Source organism: Heterocephalus glaber, unplaced genomic scaffold, assembly GCF_053883595.1.
Source record: "Heterocephalus glaber isolate CG9 unplaced genomic scaffold, H.glaber_assembly_v1.0 deba00000122, whole genome shotgun sequence".
Classification (NCBI taxonomy): Eukaryota; Metazoa; Chordata; class Mammalia; order Rodentia; family Bathyergidae; genus Heterocephalus; species Heterocephalus glaber.
Window position 1 is genome coordinate 56,453,235 of NW_028258138.1, and position 8,248 is coordinate 56,461,482.

Consider the following 8,248-nt stretch of genomic DNA (forward strand, 5'->3'; position numbering starts at 1 on the left):
ATCCAATCTCTTTTAATATTTTTTCTACCAGCAACAGCCCAGTCAGTCCATTAAGACTCCAGGTCAGAGTAGGAGATTGTGGCTAAAATAAGTACATTTTAATTTCACAAAATTAAAAAAACCCTCCTGTAAGATTTGTACTCAAATGTGAAGGTAGAGAAGTACTTTGAGGTGCTTTCCTACTTGTGTTTTCATTTGTTAGTATTCCCTGTGATGTGCCAAGTGATTGTCAGTTTTTACAAAATGTGACATCTATAAATATGCTTTAATTACTCATTCAGTTCAATCATTTAGTCAACAAATGCTTACTGAATACTGAGCCAAACTGTTCTAAATTCTGGAGATGTCAATATATGAGACAAAGTCCCTGATCTCTTGAAATTTATATTCTAAGTATTGTTTTAAATGAATAAATATAGGAATGTGTTATATATTATACTGGATGCTATAGTTCACTGATCAGATGTCCCTCCCAAGACCAAAGCACTCATTTTTGAGTTTCTGGCAGAGTTGGCTACTATCTCATAGCTATATCTCTCCTTTGGAATGTCTCTCTGTCTGTCAAAGGGATCTGCCTTGTCCAAGGTTACAACTCTTCCCCTAGGGTATCTTTCATCCAGTTTACTGGTTAAAGCAAAGTATAAAGACCTGTTACCCTTTCATAAATTTGTAAGTAATTCTGAAAGGCTACCTCAGCTGCAGACATCCCCAAAGGATTATCTGAGACTATTATAATTTTATCACAGTAGAATTTTTGTGTCTGATCAGTTATGCTTTTTCAAATTCCTTAAAGGTATTTCTTCTGAGGATACTTACCAGTATCCTATCATGAGTCTCCATTTCAGATGTTTCTAGGAAGCTCAACCTAAGAAGATGAATACCAGAAATGGCCCTAGAAATTGGACTCTACAAGAAATTTTTGAGCTGAATCACCTCCTGCTGGATGTTGGGAAAACCTAAGATCATTCCAAGAACCTAATTATAACTGTACTGGAACTTCAGTAAAAATTGAACTGCTGACCTCAGCAACTCTGATACAATGGAGAAAGGGCTTCAGTTAAGAAATGGGGCCCTAGGACTAGAGATGGGGCCAATATGCTTGAGAATGTTGAAACACAGCTGAATTTGATGGGCCAGCAGAAGCCTCTCACTCCTCCCTGTTACAAGACTAATCTATCTCTCTTCTTCGTAGATGATGTGGTAATCTATTTTTGAAAGACAACAAATTGCTCCCTTGGGAACAACCCGAACCTACCTTCTGTCCACCAAATCCCTAATTAGGGTCAAATCTGAGCATCCTACCTGAGGAATCTCTGGGCCTGTTAGGTAAGGGCCAGGAACTATTCAGTAAAATAGTACAGGGCTACCCAACATAAAGTGGTAGGCAAAATAGGTGAAAAGAAACTGAGATTTCTGGATTAAGAAATACAGAAAATTAGAATATGCAAGAGTCTCTTTGTATAGAGAGTTAACCTCCTACAATACAGAATTTAAAACCCTAACAAGAGCCATAACATCAATTAGGATGTCTTAGCTCCTACAAGAAAGCTATGGCCTATACTATGTGAAATATAAATGCTAAATCTTTTGAAGCAGAGAGTTGGGAAAGAAAAGAAAAGGCTCAGATGATGAGCATATAAAAGTGGATACACTTAACACTAAACAACTCACCTGCTGACTTTCTGATAAATAAGAACAGAAGAAACTATATTTAAAAAAGAAATAAATTTATTGATAAGAAAGGCATCAATATCATTGTCAAGCCCAGTTGTGGCTGTTCTCTTTGGTCATGATTAACAATAAGAAATACTTTTAGATATGGTAAGATTATGGAATATCAGGGTCCAGATGATAGAACTTTACTGGTAGAATCAAGGTAATGAACATCAAGGTTAGAAAGGGAGCCAAGAAGGCCTAACCTGTAGGGCTTATGGAGAGAGTATATGAAATATAGATATTGTAAGGGCAATATAAGTAAACAATGGAAAAGGACATTGTTATACATACACATAATCAAAAATGATCAAAAATGGATTAGCAGGGAGATGTGGTCATGTGCCCTAATGGAAATTGACAATTCTTTACCAGGCCTGAGCCAATTCTCCCATCTAAAACACACTTGTTGAAGCTAGGTCATCATGAAGAACAACCATAACAGCAAAGGTAATGTATACAATATGACCCCTGCCACATCATTAAAGATTTTGGGGAGCAAATCTAAGGAGCAATATTTTAGGAAGCAAGGCCTGAGGCATACTACAACATCTACTTCACAATAAAGGACAGGGGCAGGGTGTAGCTCAGTGGTAGAATATTTGCCTAGTATGAACAAAGCCCCAGGATTCAATCTCCAGAATGCTTTCCCAAAAGGTAAAGGACAGATGATTGCATCTCCCTCATAGCACTAAGAAGGAAGCACAATGCTTACTAGGCCTGTTTGCTTCTTGAGACCGAATACTCTACCCTAGATATAGGACTCTAACTGCAAAAAATACAGTATGTGTTTAAATAAAACAAATGTTATTACAGTAAAAACAAAAAAACATTGCTATTAATCCCCCCTGCAAATACTCCCACTCACTTCAAACACATACTATCATTCTTGTACCTTTCATTTTGTATTAATTTTTACAATTTTTATTAGGACATATTTGTAGTGCTTAATGATTACATTCATTGAAGGGAGTTGGTATATGTAAATAACACATCTTAATTCTTTTTATGGCCCCTTCCTTCCCTCCTTCCTCCACCTCTTAGTCCCCTTACCATTTGCAAAAATCTATATTCCTATTTCCTATTGTCTATCTTTTATTTTACTCTTTAAATTATGTATACTTTGAGCTTCTTATATACAAGAAACAAATGTGATATTTAACCTTGCATGTCTGCTTTATTTCACTTAACATTATGGTCTCAATAATTTGAGTCATTCATTCTTGCCGCTTTCTGAAGCAGCTCTGGAAGTTCTCTTTCGTGAATTTCTTTAGTTGCCCTGTCATGGCTGCCTTGATGTATTGATTTGATTCAAAACATTTACTTTTCATGGTCATTTTAATTTTTGGGAAAAGCCAGAAGTTGCCTAGTGCCAGATATAGTAAACAATGTAGATGAGGACACCTGTAGTGTTTTTAAAAGTCCGCCTTTCCACTGGATGGCTTTTGATAGCAGCATTCATCATACTTTAATCACACCTCATAAAGACACTCATGAAAAAGGACTTCCAGAATTGCTTCAGAAAGTGGCAAGAACAATGAAATAAGTGTATCTGAAATGAGGGGAATATTAGGGGGTGTGACTTTTACTATAATACATTTTTAAAATGTAAGCACTGACTAGTTTTTGATTGCCTGTGTGTTCACTGATCAAACAGGAGGGCACCAGGATTGAGTAGGACCTATATAACACATCTTAATTCCTTGCCCCAGAATTAAGGAAATCCAGCAGAAGAAAACCATTTGCAGCAGATTCAGACTGCAGTGTAGTGTGCCCAGCAGACCATAAATTACAAAAAATATTTGTGATGTAAAAAGATAACATATGGAGTTTAGGGAAGCCACAATAGAAAGTGTGGAGCCAAGCTACCTGCACCAAACAAGTATATACCATTTCAGTGTATGCTGCTAGGTATAGCATACTGGGTGCCAGTTGTGTTACTGGCTCCTAGTAGTAAAAAGCCATCTGACCACAGGAAATCAAGAGACTGTGTGGTGAGAACTGTCCCTCATGAGCTGCCTTGTTGCAGACCCATCACATCATACATCCAGGCAGCCTAGCTGCAAATCCTTAAAAGATGAATCAGTTATAATCAGTTGTGACCATAACTATTACAACATACCCAAAGATGGCCCAGGCCTTGACATCATTTACCCCATTGAATTGCCAACTCTTTCTCAGTTCACTCCTGTTATTTATCATGGGTAGTGGGGCTCCCTGATGACCCAGAATAAGGGAGGAAACTATCTGAGCATAGTTGATGGCAGGGTTATCTCCATATGTGCACATGAGCTGAAGATGGACTGCTATGGTACTGTACCCCATTCAGGGCTGGTCCTGAGTCTTAGTTTCTATGGGCTGCCATGACAAAGTACCACAAGCTGGAAGAATTAATACAATTCTTACAGTTCTGGAGGCTCAAATCAAGGTGTCACAACCATGCTCTCTGCAGGTGCTCTAAGGTTGAATCCTCCCTTGGTGCTTTCAGCTTCCTGCTTGTATCTTCTGGTAGTTGTTGGCAATCCTTGGCATTCCTTAACTTGTAGCAGTATGACTCTATTCTCTTCCTGTCTTCACATGGCCTTCTTTGCTGTGTATATGTATGTCTAAATTTCTTTTCTCTTAAAAAAAATAAGAACACTTGACAATTCAATATAAACTCATTTTGATCATATCGGTACACACCCCAATTTTCAAATAAGGTCACATTCACAGGAACAAGAGGTTATGGCTTTAACATTTGCTTTGAAGAACACAATACAATCCACAATGCCTGTAAACCAGTGAGAGGAAAATCCTCCCATTGAGCACAGCTTTAGGCAGTACACTTGGTTATCTACTTAGGACATGGAAATAGAAGTGGCTTAAGCTAGGGATAAACAGAGATCTTGTGCAGAATGGATAATTTGGTTGGACAAGGATCTGGAACAACTAAGATTGGAAAATCAGAGACAAAAACATATGAGTGGACCATCACCACTGCACAAAGAGGGTTACAAAAACTTGGCCTACTCAAATCATGGACAGAGGATGGAGAGAAAGGGACTAATTAGGGATGGTTTTTGAAGTAAAGCATGTAGGATTTGCTCAGACTCAACATCTGCATGAACAAAAGGAACATTGTATTTAATAAGTGAAATGGTTGAATAAATGACTCCTAAGGTTTGGCTCTTGTTATTGGACAAATTGTGGTACCACTTACTGAACTAGGGAAGATTTGAGGCAGAAATTTCATTAGTGAGATGCAAGAGGAATCAAGATTTTTCTGTATGCTGAAGTCATCCTCCTGCAGTTTCTTCTAGCCCTTAAGATCTTCCTGGTCCACAGCAGGTATGAACTAAAACACTGTAGATACAACCCTCAACCAGCAGGAAGGGTGCATGAGACCGGATGAATAAAAATATCTCAGTCTCTGTCAACTAGTGGAATGATTCTGCAGAGTTTCACTGTCTCAGATGATCCTCAATGGGACAAGGCTCTATTTGAAAAAAATAGTTAACTGGTTTATTAATATATCCTTTACTGTCTTTATAAATACATCTTCCTTATTTGCAATTCCTGGGAGCTTTTTCCATGGAAATTGTTTTTGTATGGTTTGGTTTTAGAAGATACACAATCTAAGACAAATAATGATGATAATATCAGACTCTGGGTCTACAGATCACTTTTACTTAAAATGTTCTCCCTTCTCTCCTCAACAAAGTTCTTCATAGTCTCTAAAATCCAGTGCAAATCTCATCTCCATCAGAAAGCTTTTTCTTATCACATCTATCAAAGGGCTCAACTTTTATCTATTTTCCTTTGAAAAAAGTTATCTCTTCAGCATTTTGGCATTAGTTTTGTACTTGCTCTACCATGCTGGTTCAGGATACTTACTTTGGATTAAGGAGTCTTGAAATGCGCACCTGTAGTCCTCAAAGTAAGCACATTCTCTTCCTCATTCTGAGTTTATTTTCTCTAGGACTGGTATGTGTGGGACTTTTTATTTCTTTTTTTCAATTATTTTTATTGATACATTTTAGGTATACAATATAATGACATTCGTCATTGGAAATTTGCACCTTTACATAATCTGTCTTCGTTCTTATATTTTTCCCCATTCCCCTGCCCTCCCTTCCACCCCTCCATCCCTCCCTAGTAACAAAGACTTTGTTTCCATTTTTTCATTTTCTCATATTAATTCCATTCCCTTCTTTCTTTTCCCTACCCCTCCTATTTCCCCTTTGCCCTTTTCTTCCTATTTCACACTATCTATTATACCTTTTAGTCTTTATTTACACTTTCAGTTTCTCACACTAGAAAAACTATTCGGTATTTACACGTGTGTACTATTTATTTCACTTAAGATTATCTCCTAGAGGCCAGCGTCTGGCGGCCAGAAGGAAGAAGATGGTGTTACCCAGGGGGAAATTAAGAAGGAGCCAGAGAAGCCAATTGACTGCGAGAAGACATCTCCGGTGCTGCTGCGGGTCTTCACCACCAACAATGGCCTCCACCACCGCGGCAACGTCCCGTCCAGCGAGCTGCAGATCTACAGCTGGATGGATGCAACTATGAGAGAACTGACTAGTTTGGTAAAAGAAGTCTACCCAGAAGCTAGAAAAAAGGGTGCACACTTCAATTTCACAACTGTTTTTATCGATTTTAAAAGGCCTGTCTATCGAGTTAAGGAGATTGACAGGACCATGTCTGGCAGAAAGGGGGCAGATGATTCCATGACTCTGCAGTAACAGAAGTCCCAAATAGGTTACCCCTCCAAATCGAGCACCACCTCCTTCAGGGCGTATGAGACCGTATTAAATATTATTTACTCTCCCAAATTTATTTTTCACCCAGCTATGTAAAATAAACTTATACTTTTTTTCTCCACTGATTTTTGCCATTAAGCCTTTAAGTTCTAAAAAAATTACAGTGCATCTATTTAGAAGTTAGATTTGGTGTACTGTAGTATGAATATTAATAAAAAGTCTGTGTTTCAAGCCCTTCTGTAAAATATGAAGGAAAGTGCTCTTAGTTTTCTGGGAAAAACTGTATGTGTGCAATCGGCCTGAGTGTGACAGTTCATGGAAGCATGGGAACAGAGTTTCAGCTCCTTTGGGGGGTTTATACTAAATAGAGGGTATTTTAAGCCCCAGAGGGGCAGAACAAGAAAGCCATGGGACTATATGAAATTGAGCACAAATTTGTGGTATAGAGTTAGAAAAAAAGACCTGTGAAAATGAGGCAGCAGGGTTTTTTTGCTTTATTTTTATTTTCCAGTGCTTGTGATCAAACCCAGGGCTTTATGCAGTGCTAAGCGATTGCTTCACCACTGAGCTACAGCTCCAGAAGAGGCTTTTTAGAGCAGTATGAGCCAAGGCAAGTTCAAGAATCTGCTCAGTTAGAAGAGATTGGTCTGCCTTGATCAGGGTACAGTGACACATGGTTAGAAAAAAGAACAATACTACAGTGAGGCCCCTGGTTTTCATAAATGAAGGAAAGGGAAATTTTAAACGCAGGAACCCATACAGAAGAAACAAGGGGTGGAGCTCAGAGTAAGGCTGGGAAGATTTACCTTTTAAAACCTGAAGATGGGAGGTGGGGTGAATGGAATCTCACATATCCTATTATGTGGTGGGACTGGTATGTATCTGATCTGAGAGGCAGTGTAGTATGGTGATTAAGACCAATAGAACAAAACATTTAAATCTTGACTGTTAGTTGCTCTGTAGCCTAGGACACATTGCTTGAATCAAGTTTTTTGTTGTTGTTGTTTCTGCTTTTTAGAAATAGAAATACTAGCCTGTAGAATTGTTCCTTAGGTATTTGTAGAGGTTTATAGTGCCTGCAGATAAGAAAGAAATTAGAGATAAGCCTGGAATCTATATCTAGTGGCTCTGTGATGCTGTAGTTTACCCCACGCAATCCTTAGATTGTTTATTCATTCAGACTAGATAGACTTGAGTTTTAGATATAAAATTCTTGATTTTTTTTTTGGAGAATAGCAAAAACTAACTTCCCATTTGTTTGGGGGTGGATACGACTACGTACCTCTAGTGGGTAGGAACTAAGAAAAGGCCAGGTTTCATATGCTATAAAGTTTTACAAAGGTTCTCATATAATCTCAAATTACTCTCCCATGTAAAGTAGTTTGGTTGGTTTGCCCAGTTCTAATTTGCTTGGTTCCAATTGAAATTTTTCCTTTACAGATACATTTCAGTTTCCCACCAAAAGTACAGTTAAAGAATGATTTAGATAATAACTGAGCTGTTTCCTCAAACATTAAATGGTCATCACAACAGCATCTTCTTTAGTGCTTTCATGTGTGCCCTGACTGCCTCACTTTGGGCATTGAAACTGAATTATAGCATATGACACTGCCTCTGTCTTCTCAGTATCCCCCCAGCAAAATTGGGACTGTTATGTATGCCCAAACTCTAATCACTGACTCAGATAATGTTTTGTGTATCAGTTATATATATGTTTTTCACACATCTGTGAGTGGGATAGAAAGCTATTAAACTGTTAAGCCAGGTTTAAAATTCTCTAAGGTTCA

General features: G+C 38.1%; 1 pseudogene; it reads left to right on the forward strand.

Annotated features, from left to right (window-relative positions):
• The first annotated feature begins 1,095 nt into the window (after positions 1-1,095).
• On the forward strand, positions 1,096-7,565 carry LOC147830440 (histone deacetylase complex subunit SAP18 pseudogene; annotated as a pseudogene).
• Positions 7,566-8,248: the final 683 nt, after the last annotated feature.